This window comes from Poromitra crassiceps (assembly GCF_964638095.1).
Source record: "Poromitra crassiceps genome assembly, chromosome: 16".
Taxonomy (NCBI): Eukaryota; Metazoa; Chordata; class Actinopteri; order Beryciformes; family Melamphaidae; genus Poromitra; species Poromitra crassiceps.
The window spans coordinates 40,660,941-40,672,983 of NC_139645.1; the positions used below are offsets into that span (position 1 = coordinate 40,660,941).

The following is a 12,043-nucleotide window of genomic DNA, read 5'->3' on the forward strand; positions in this document are numbered from 1 at the left end:
TCCCATTGTGGTAAGTTCTTGTTTGTCAGTTTTCAACATATATCATGGTTCCCATGGGTCCTTCAAATCCTTGAAAGTTTTATGAATTTGAAAAGTAGAAATCAAGGCATTCAAAGTTTTTGAAAATACACATGGGTCATTGAAAGTGCTCAAATTTAGTTTTTTTTCTGCACACACAATTACGGGGGGGCTGTCTCCGTCAAATTTCACTCCGCCTTCAGCTCGCGACAAGTGAAAACAAAGTATTTTCTACCAATAGTTGCAGTTGAGATTGAGAAGTGTTCACACATTCAAGCCGCTCTCTTTTTAATTGTCTGTGAGCTTCTGCTAGTGTTGTAGTGTTGTAACAGTAATTAACCTTCATCCATGTCTCAAACTATGCGGTGTTGGGTCCTTGAATTTGGAGAATCAGGCCTTGAAAGCCTTGAAATGTTGTTGTTGGATGTTGAAGAAGGTGTTCTTTGACTCGTTAAGCCCATTAGTTTGGCTATTTAAACAATGCCTTTTTGTCTCTTATTGTAGTCGTTTAAAGTGGTTCCCGAAACCTTTTGTCACATCACAATGTTCTATTTCGGCTGTCCGGATATTGCAGTGGTAGATCCCTACCAACATGAGGGTCGCAGGTTCGAGCCCCCATGTTAGCTTGGGCGGGCGTCCATATACAGGCACAATTGGCCACATCTCCGGCTAGGAAGCCAGATTAAGGGGACCTGCTTGGTCGCTGCACTAGTCCCTCCTCTCGTCGGTCTATTCCTCCGGTATTGGAGGAAGCATGTGCGCAGCCCTACCTGAAGATGAAGAGGACGGACAGCCAGATCTTCCCCCCGGCCGTGCTGCAGGCCTGCACCTTGTCCAGCAGGCGGCCTAGAGTGCTCCAGTCACCCATCCTCACGGAGCGCTAGCTGGAAACACAGGAGAGACAGGGTTAGCTGGAGACACAGGACAGAGACAGGAGATGATGCTTATCTGGAGACATATGAGAGAAACAAGGTTAGCTGGAGACACAGGAGGAAGACAAGGGAGATGATGGTTAGCTGGAGACACAGGAGGAAGACAAGGAGATGATGGTTAGCTGGAGACACAGGAGAGAGACAAGGGAGATGATGGTTAGCTGGAGACACAGGAGGAAGACAAGGGAGATGATGGTTAGCTGGAGACACAGGAGAGAGACAAGGAGATGATGGTTAGCTGGAGACACAGGAGAGAGACAAGGGAGATGATGGTTAGCTGGAGACACAAGAGGAAGGCAAGGGAGATTATGGTTAGCTGGAGACACAGGAGAGAGACAAGGGAGATGATGGTTAGCTGGAGACACAAGAGGAAGGCAAGGGAGATTATGGTTAGCTGGAGACACAGGAGACATGGTTAGCTGGAGACACAGGAGATAGAGATGGGAGATGATGGTTAGCTGGAGACACAGGAGATAGAGATGGGAGATGATGGTTAGCTGGTAGTCTCGGCTCCCAGACCTTTGGTGAGCTGGGAAACGTCTGGGAATTTCACTGTCAGAAACTGTCTGTCCGAGCCCGGCGAGAACCGCCGGCAGCAGACACGCCTACATTTATTATTAGAATTTTATTTGGTAGCGGCAATGCCATTTATCATAGTCCTAACACAGAGCATGAAGCTGATATGCTCCAAACAAAATTTATAGCTGTGGTTTATTTTACAATAATTTTTCCTACCCGGAAGTGGTCCGCTTGCTACTGTGAAGTCTTCAGCAGGCTCTGTAACGTTAGCCTCGGGAGTTGGGTTTATCGCTGGGGGAAAGACCTCTAGCCGCCGGGGCCGGATGAAACACGTCCTATTAACAGGTTATGTTTGTTTCTACGTGATTAATATGTTTCTCCGCAAATGCGACGATGTTTTGCGAGACACCGGTTCTGCATGAGATCTGCTCCCAGAAAGCAGGCCCGCCCACAACACTCATGATTGGTTCTCCGATGCAAGGCTTCCAACAGCGCCACCTAACGTTATGCAAAGATTTAAATAGTAATATTCTCAGGCTTACAGGAGTGAAACGGATTAAGGGCTGAGTCTAGTTAGCTGGAGACACAGGAGATAGAGATGGGAGATGATGGTTAGCTGGAGACACAGGAGATAGAGACATGGGAGATGATGGTTAGCTGGAAACACAGGAGAGAGACATAGGAGACAAGCACGCGAGTGCACACCAACCAACCGAGCAACCGACAGAGCTGCTGGTCGCACCTAAAAAGCTGAAATAAATCTGTGGATAAGATAACATCATATCAGGTAAAGAAAATGCAAGGAAAGAAGATTAGTAACATGAAGCTGTGGGCCTATTAGACAAAACATAATTGCCTGAACTATATCTACACAGCTACTGTGTCATGTATGCTAATACAGGGGTTCCAAACATGGGGTCCTTGAGAGTGTTCCAGGGGGTCCCCAGCAAATTGACGGATTGTTAAACTTCGCATTTATTTAATTTACAAGAATGTAGAAGAATGGCTGTTTTAATTATAGTTTCACGGTTATCTCTCTATTTGGGTCCAAAAGACGAACATCAAATGGGGGTCTGTGGCTCTAATGTGGACTGAATTAGGCTCCTTGATATGAAAAGGTTGAGATTCACTGCTAACACAGTAAATCTACCCCAACTAGTAGTTTGATTTTTTACGGGAAAGATAAGAAAATCCCTGGTTTTCCTGTTAGGTGGTATTTTTGGCTACACGATGTGATAAAACACATGTGTTAATTGGAGGAGACAGCGTTACAATTGGAGATTTCATGACGCAAAGCGCAAACTAATCCAATTACCAAGAGTGGGGGAAGAAAAACGAGTCAGCGAGACTACAGGCGTCTAAGCGAGACTCCATTTCTTATGCCCACTTTAAAACGAGGCCAGGATATCAAAAGATGAAAATGTTGTTTTATTGCGGAAAAATGTGCACATCTGGCTCCGACTCGGGCTCATCAGGTAAAGAACACCTCAAACCAGTGGCGTGCGGTCCATTAGGCGAACTAGGCAAATGCTAGGGGCGCTTGAGCCGTTAGGGGCGCCAGAGGGTAATTTTATTTTTTATTTTTTACAAATGCTTTTTCATGATAATAGGCCTACTATTATTTTACAATAGTAGACCAAAAATAAGCAGAACAATGTCTTAAGTCTTTAAATAATAGTGAAATAATTTTTCTAATTCTGGCTTTCTGGCTGCCTGGGCTGCAGCACTTTCACCATGGTCCCTAATCCATACCACCCCACCCCCTGCACGGCCGCGCCCCCTTCTACCTGCTCGGAGCTTTTTCCCAGAGTGGGGGAAGGGAGCTGGAAGGTGGGTGCTGAGGGTGCTGCAGCACCCCCTGGTGGCAAGAAATGGGATTTTCAAAATTGTTGGATTTGGCTGTCTTGTGTTTATACCACCAACAAGATGCATTAAAAAACAGTTTGTGCTTCCCCGCTCTAATCTTATTTCATACGCTCTCTCTTCAAAAGTGTTTGATTTTCATCATAATGGTTATGGTTTTCCATAATAATAATAATAAGTTCAGTGTTTATGCCTGTGTTGCTGTCTGTTGTAGTGTAAAACGACTAAAGGGAGAGCAGGTGCTTACATGAAAGTGAATGAGAAAAGGAGAAGATACTGAATAATGACATCACAACAGTATAGTATAATCCTAATGTTAATTTAAAATTAAATATTCTTCTAAATATGGATGAAAGTCCAAAAAACGTCAAATTTTCCCTTCCTTACAGCACCCCCTACCTAAAAGTACTTCCAGCGCCACTGGGGAAGGGAGATTCTGAGCCTGCACTGCAGTGGTGGAATTAGCTGTTTTTTCCAATCAGTAGGTAGCTTCTGCCAAGGTTTTTTTTGAGGATTCTGGCTCATCTTTCAAGAGCCGAGGATTATTTTCTGCTAGGACTTTGTGAACACAAAATATCTCAAAAGAACTAATAGAATGTGTGCTTTCTCTGTCTAAAAGAGTTAGTTTTTATCATGTTCTGTTATGTAGGCATTAGCAGTTGAATACAGCATGGTTTCAGAGATTTTCAGAGAGTTTTGAGATAAATGGATTTTTAGAACCACCTCACGTGCCTGTGATTATGGTTATGGTTATGGTTATATTACTGTATTGTGTTTGTGTGTGTGTGTGTGTGTGTGTGTGTGTGTGTGTGTGTGTGTGTGTGTGTGTGTGTGTGTGTGTGTGTGTGTGTAGGGGAGAGAGAGAGAGGGACAGACAGAGTCATAGGATAAATGAAACTAGTCAGGAAACTCAAGGGGCACCGCTGGAACAGAGTTCCCTTTTATGCTAATTTCCTCACGCAGTATCCGGGTCTTCCACACACCGCTTGACTCTTGGTTATGCCCACTCCATTTTGATTGGGCGAAGCGCAGCATGCTTCAAACTCAAGACCCTGCCCACTTAGGAGCTGTGTTATTCAGGTTTGCACAGAGCTTGCCGACAGACTTTCAATGCAAGTGGAAAGTCTCGAGAGGTCACTATTCAGGAAGTAGGATGTACTTTTGTTTACAGGCGGAGGTTTTACGGTAGCAAGTGCCCCAGGCTGCTATTATACTGCTCGGGAACAAATGTAACGCTTGTATTTATATTTGGAGGCCTAGGTCACGTCCACAGCCTGGTTGTAAGTGGCCTGCAGAGGGCAGGATTGCCCAAACCAAAGGCCAAGGAAGGCACTGGTTCAATTCTGCTCTATTTCTGCAATAAGGAGGCACTTTTTGCTGTATCATAGACTCAGACTGGATACAAATAAATATATTAAAATGTGTGTGTGTGTGTGTGTGTGTGTGTGTGTGTGTGTGTGTGTGTGTGTGTGTGTGTGTGTGTGTGTGTGTGTGTGTGTGTGTGTGTGTGTGTGCAGTGTTCCTGACCTGGGTAAACTGCTCCAGTGTTCGCTGGGCGACGAGGATCCAAGACGTCTTCACCATCGGGAAGCTGCTTGCTCTGGGACTCATCATCATGGTTGGACTGGTCCAGATCTGTAGAAGTAAACACACACACGCACATGCACACACACACACACACACACACACACACACACACACACACACACACACACACACACACGCACAGGTTCTGGTGAGAGAAAACGTCTGCTTTGGTGCACCTGGGTAGTGCAGCAGTAGATTCCCTGCCTACCAACACGTGGGTCACAGGTTCGAGGCCCCGTGATACCTCCGGCTCGGTCGGGCATCCATACGGGTTGGCCGGGGAGCCTGTTCGGGTGGAGGGGAACCGAGGGGAATAGTGTGATCCTCCTACATGCTATGTCCTACCGGTGAAACTCCTCGCTGCCAGGTGAAAAGAAGCAGCTGGCGACTGCACATGTATCGGAGGAAGCATGTGCTAGTCTACAACCCAGATCGGCAGAGGGGGCGGAGCAACGACCGGACAGCAGGGGGAATTGAGTACTGCAGGGATGACGTATTTTTGTAGGCTTTATCCAGAAATCGCCGGTTCTTTAGTGGAAAAGTCTATGGGCTTTTAGAATGAGGATTTCACTTAAATGCATATAAATAAGGTCTGTGGTTAACACAAGTTTATGGGAACGCGAATTTAGGTTCAGCATGATACTCTTCACAACCCCCCCCCCCCAGGTCACTATGAGGCCCTGGTACCCAGCGTGGCCTTTGAGTTCATCAGAGAGCCGTCTGTGCCTTCCTCCAGGCCTCCTTCGCCTTCAGCGGCTGGAACTTCCTCAACTACGTCACCGAAGAGGTGGTGGAGCCACGCAAGTATGGAGTACACATGCACACACGCACGCACGCACACACACGCACGCACGCACACACACACACACACACACACACACACACACACACACACACACACACACACACACACACACAAAACATGTACCAAATGTGTATTATTTGTATTAGGAACCTGCCTCGTGCCATCTACATCTCCATCCTTCTGGTGACCCTGGTCTACACCCTGACCAACATCGCCTACTTCTCCTCCATGAGCCCTGAGGAGCTCCTGGCCTCCAACGCCGTGGCAGTGGTGAGGACATCTTCACATATTCAATATATGTCTCAATATATGTATTCAATGTGGGTGGGAGACGTCAGTCAGTCCTTAGTCAATTAATCAATGTACCAATCCATCACTAAACTCATGTCAGTTGTTGTGTTGTGTTGTGTTGTGTTGTGTTGTGTTGTGTTGTGTTGTTGTTGTGTTGTGTTGTTGTGTTGTGTTGTTGTGTTGTGTTGTGTTGTGTTGTTCCAGACCTTTGGTGAGAAGCTGCTGGGAATGTTCTCCTGGGTGATGCCCATCTCTGTAGCTCTGTCCACCTTCGGAGGAATCAATGGATACCTGTTCACCTCCTCCAGGTCACACACACACACACACACACACACACACACACACACACACACACACACACACACACACAGAATGATGATGATGATGATGATGATTATTAGCATAGGTAGGGCTGGGCGATATGGACAAAATCAAATATCACAATATTTTTAACCAAATACCTCAATACTGATTTTGCGACAATATTGTAGGGATATACAATGTGGATATAATGACTTAAGTGGGTAAAGGCAAATAATAGAACAGCTAGAACAGTCTGGTAAGTTCAGAAAATGACATTACTTTACTGTAATGCAGCCTTTAAAACCAGGAAAAGACTTATGTCATATCACCATATTACAGGAACATATCCAACAAGTCTAAGATAAAGACTCATATCACCATATCCATTATAATATTAATATTGATATACACTATGTGTATTTGCAGATTGTGTTTCTCAGGGGCCAGAGAGGGTCACCTGCCCTACCTGCTGGCTATGATCCACCTGAAGAACTGCACTCCTATCCCTGCCCTGCTGGTCTGTGTGAGTACTGCACCACCAAGTCAGCTAATTATACAGTAGTGAGAGGAGGGTCTTGGGTCAGTGTAGTCAGGGCTGTAGTGGAGGCTAAACGCATGCAAACGCCGTTTACACACCTTTTTCAATACGACATAGCGTTTACTCACCTTGATAAGATCGTTTATGCACTTCTTATTACGCACCTTTTTCAATACGACATAGCGTTTACTCACCTTGATAAGATCGTTTATGCACTTCTTATTGGGCGAGTTTGACAAGTTTGAGTCAACTCTCAAGATCTGTCTCCTCGTTCCTGTGCACTCCACAGTTCTGTTTTTGTCAAGGTTCTGTTCTGCCTGTTAGTGGTTCTGTTCTGCATGTTTTCAGCCCAACAGTTTAAAATGTGCTTGACCTTTGACCCTTCCTCTGTCTCCCACAGTGCAGTGCCACCATAGTGATCATGTGTATTGGAGAGACACACAACCTGATCAACTATGTTTCCTTCATCAACTACCTGTCGTACGGGGTGACTATCGCCGGGCTCCTCTACCTCCGCTGGAAGAAACCCAACCTCATGAGACCCATCAAGGTACAACAGCCTGCCAATAGAGAGGCAAAGTGACCCCCCTACTTCCTGCTTCAGCACTGTACCAGAGATTTTTATCCGCCATTTATTTTCGCATAGACATTTTGTAAAATGCCAAACCAAACTGTTCAGCTATATTTAGAATCGGGAGAGACCATACAACATTTCACTCAGACCAAAACTTTAAAAAACTACATTGAAAAAATATTTTCTTTAAATCCGCAAAAAAAAAAAACGTTTTGGTCCGAGTAAGGGGGAAGTGCTTGTGTCTGGACAGACTGGATGTAGACTGATGACTTGTGGACTTGTACAACCACAATGGTATTTCTAGTTCTATATACATTTAACGTAACACGCGAACAGAAATATATGTGCGTGCAGACATGTTTTATCCTATTGAGATATGAATGTGTGTGCATCTCAGATGGAGTTGCAAAGAGACACAACATGGAAAAAAATAGCCTGAAATCATGTTGAAATGTGTGTTTTGTTGTTGTTTGCAGGTGATCATGTTGATATGTGTGTGTTTTGTTGTTGTTTTTTGCAGGTAAACATGTTGATTCCCATCAGCTACATGCTGTTCTGGGCGGTGCTGCTAGGCTTCAGTCTGTACTCTGAGCCGGTGGTTTGCGGTCTGGGAATGGTCATCATGCTGACCGGCGTCCCCGTCTACTTCCTGGGTGTTCAATGGAAGAAAAAACCCAAATGGGTCTACAGAGTGGTCGGTGAGTCAGTCTGCACCATGGGCCTGTAGCTTTAGCTCATCAGAAGAGTGATTTTTCTCTCTTGTGCTGAGATTAACTTAGCTTAGTGCAGGGGTGGCCAAACTACGGCCCGCGGGCCAACTGCGGCCCGCTACCCGTTTTTAAGTGGCCCGCTGTTACGACCCAGTCTAGGGTTTAGGCCCCAGCAAGGACGTTCACACAGAAACCAAGATAAATTGTACAAAAATACTTTACTTTAACTCATTCATGGCCAGTTTAGGACTGCCAATATTTAGCACAGGCCAAAGATTTTCATAATTGTTGGTCATCTTTCAAGACCCACAGTAAATTATCTATTAGCACCAAAGTGATTTGCAATACCTCAAAATGAAGATGTACGTCTCTGGGTTCACCAGGAAAAAAAAAGTGAGCTTTTAGCATGTTCTGTACTCTACTTATAGCCATTTATATACACCCTGTTTTCACCAAAAAGGTCTCTCTGAGAAGACAGGAGAACAGGAGAAAAGGCCATTTTTGTAAAAGACACAATCTCAGAGCAGAACTCGCTCTCAATTCTTTTATTTTGAACTGTATTGACATCAGACATGTAAATATTATTCGTTATGACACAAATGACAAAAAAAAAATATATATATATATATATATATATATACATGAAGTGCTTTTTTTACATTCAACAATACAGTTTACTCAGTGTGAGTGAGTGTGCAGACAGACAGACAGACAGACAGACAGACAGAGACACACACACACACACACACACACACACACACACACACTAGAGAGCTGCAAACCCGAGGGTACCCTCGCGGGCCCCTCGGGCCTGCCAATACGGGCCAAGGCCGGGCTCGTTTTTTCTTTTTTTTTAATTAATAGGTCCGGGCCGGGCCGGGGTCGGGCCGTTTTTCAATAATTAAATAAAATAACGTTGTATTACTTGCTTGATTTTACACAGCAGAGCAGTCAGACAAAGAGGAGGAGCGCACACTGCACAGACACTCGCCTAGCCACAGCCACACACACACAGACACACACACCCTCACCGTGACGTTAGTCTGCCACTCCAGTCCACAATCCACCGTTCAGTCAGCATGCTGTCAGCGTAAAAAACAACAACAAAACAAGCCGCGTGTGTCCGTGTCCGTGTCGTGAGAGAGAAATAAGATCGATGGACATAAAACAAAGTTTGCGAGGGGAGAGTTAAACAGTCCCCACTGCAGTAGGGAAAGCTCATTTCAACCTGTTCAAAACGAACCCATCTACCATACATTGTGAGGACACTAATGTGACGTTATTCAATGCAGCTATAAACGGTAAGTCTGCTGTTTTAATTTCGATATATGCTTGAGTGACATAATGTTTCAGTTTGTGGGCATTGTTGCTGTTGGCAATTAAACGATCTAACGTGCTCTTTCTCGAGACAATATGTGTGGATTTTGATGGCCACGGTAGCGTGTGTGAGAGGGGGAGAGAGAGACAGAGAGAAAGCTGCAGTGTTTGTCTTTAGGCAACACAGTCTAGCAACGTTTTGGACCAACGAGTTCAGCGGCATGCACAGAGAGGGAGAGAGAGATGTGTCGTCATATCGTGATATTGATGTCGGGCCTCGCAACGGGCTCGGGCCAATTAATTTCATGACTCATCCAGGCCGGGTCGGGCACGGGCCTGCATGTCACGGGCCGGGGAGGGCTCGGGCCGAGATTTCAGGCCCGCGCAGCTCTCTAACACACACACACACACACACACACACACACACACACACACAGAGAGAGAGAGTTCTGTCCACAGCTGCTGTGGACAGAACAGAGCACCTCTTCCCAGGGAACACTACTGATCGCCCCGCAAATTAGCATAGGAGGGGAACACGAAAATGGTCTGAGATCAGCGTCTAGCCTCCTCTGCCTCTGCATCGTTTTCCTCCTCTCGTTCGGGCTGGGACGAATGCTGCGACACAGGAACGGGGTCGGCTTGGCTTTGGGACCAGGCGCTGGAACCGGATCGATCATGTTGGTTTGACTAGCGCGAACAACTCAATCCAGGTTCGCCCTGCAGCAGAGGCGACCAGCGCAGCGCGCCGAGGGGTGTTTCAATGGCATTTCTCCTCTATGCAACAGGCAGCGTTTCTCCGTTTTCTCCTCTTCCATTTCAAAACAACAGCTGCGGTATGTGTTTGATAACGTGTTGTCGGCTTGACTTTGAGGCTAGGGACCTGATAACATGTCACAGGCTGGGGAAGTCTTTGAACTACGCGCTGTACTAATAAAAACAAAAACACGTCAAACACGTCTTTGGCGTGGATGGCTATTCCTGATAACACGTCAAAGACGTCTTTGGCGGTGAATGAGTTAATTAAAATCAGTTACAGGGTATGTTCCTTTTCTGGAGTGATGGTACACTTAACACAATCTAACACAAAGACAGACATTACAATTACCTTAACTTAACCTTAACAGACACCAACCAGAACCAAATACAAACAAAAGTGAACATGGGTTTCTGAATGAGCAGACAGATGAGAGTGGAGCCCCTGTCGCCTCCACTCTGCTGTTCAACTGTCCGTCCTCCACATTTGTAGAGGAGCAGTGGCTGATCTTCTCCAATCAGCCACCATCAGCAACAGCCTTGTAGAATGACTTCTCTCCAACCAGCATGACACCTCAGCCAACCAGTCACACAGCACAAACACACTGACATGCACCAGGCTCCCATCAGTCAATCAGACATACAGATGAAGAAAAGAAAATACAGAGGATCCCAGTAGGCTACAGGGAATAAAGTCACCTATATGACCCCCAGGGTCATAACACCCGCCATGAATTTAGTACAAAAAAAAAAAAAAATTGTGCTAAAAACGTTTTTCTGTTTTAAAGTTTAAAACGGAAAACGGAAAACGAAAACGGGAAAAAAACGTAAAAACAAAAAAAGAAAGAAGAATAAACAGAAAAACAAAAAAAATGATTCCCCCTGTTTCGTTTTTTCAATTTAAAACCATTGAAAAGGGGTTATACTTGACTACCCTGACCTGGTCTATTTATAAAAAAAAAAAGAATAAAAAAGTTTAATACTAATGTTATGTTAAATTATCTCTGTCTTAACCTGTTGGCACAGGAAAAGAACATTTGAAAACATACAGAAATACCCATTGTAAGGTGAGCACATCAATAAACTATGTGTCATATTTATTTAGGTAGAAATTAAATTTTTGATGCCACAAGGGTTTTCTGGTCCAATTTTTTTCCGCAAAAACTATAGTTTGAAAAATATTGTTTGGCCCGCAACTCCTTATATTTTTCTGTATGCGGCCCACAACCAAAAAAGTTTGGCCACCCCTGGCTTAGTGGTTGACTTAAAAATCATATTTAAAGCCAGAAATAAGGTCCAGGTTGTAAAACAAACCTGAATTCTCCTTTAACTGTATTACCCCTCTCTGTCCAGTAAAAGTGCTGTTCTTGTCTGTTGTGTTGCAGAGAGAGTCACCTACATGGGCCAGAAGGTGTGTTACGTGGTGTTTCCTCAGGAAGACCCTTCAGAGACCGAATGCCTCACCGCCTCCAAAGCCGAAGACTGAGCACTGCGGTCAACCAAGAGCTCCCTCCTTCCTGCCAATACTCCATACCTTTTCATTACTTTCTCCCCTTTTACGTTTGCTCAGTTCCTGAATGGTGAAGAGATGGCTTCACCCTTGTTCTTGTCCAGATGCAATTTGAATGGCTCTGTGTTGACCCCCAGTATAAAGGGAGTGGATGGTCATATGGAGGTTCAGACATCCAGCTAAGACAGATCTTTATTTGTTGGATTGTTGGTACCGTCCACCCCTTACCCCTCAGCAGAATCTCAAGTCTACTCTGTCATGTGGAACTTCTCCCTTCTCCTCATTCAAGGAGCCTTCGTCTTTTGAAATTCTGCTTTCATTTC

At 45.1% G+C, this 12,043-nt stretch overlaps 1 pseudogene across 1 annotated transcript in view; it reads left to right on the top strand.

Moving 5' to 3' along the window:
- The window catches only part of LOC310791642 (asc-type amino acid transporter 1-like), a 557,867-nt pseudogene extending 546,171 nt beyond the window's left edge, over nucleotides 1-11,696 (top strand). The window contains exons 7-14 of the transcript in view: nucleotides 4,850-4,975; nucleotides 5,586-5,723; nucleotides 5,871-5,994; nucleotides 6,220-6,323; nucleotides 6,745-6,841; nucleotides 7,257-7,406; nucleotides 7,951-8,128; nucleotides 11,596-11,696. The product of the transcript in view is annotated as an asc-type amino acid transporter 1-like (transcript). The remainder of the gene's footprint in view (nucleotides 1-4,849; nucleotides 4,976-5,585; nucleotides 5,724-5,870; nucleotides 5,995-6,219; nucleotides 6,324-6,744; nucleotides 6,842-7,256; nucleotides 7,407-7,950; nucleotides 8,129-11,595) is intronic.
- Nucleotides 11,697-12,043: the final 347 nt, after the last annotated feature.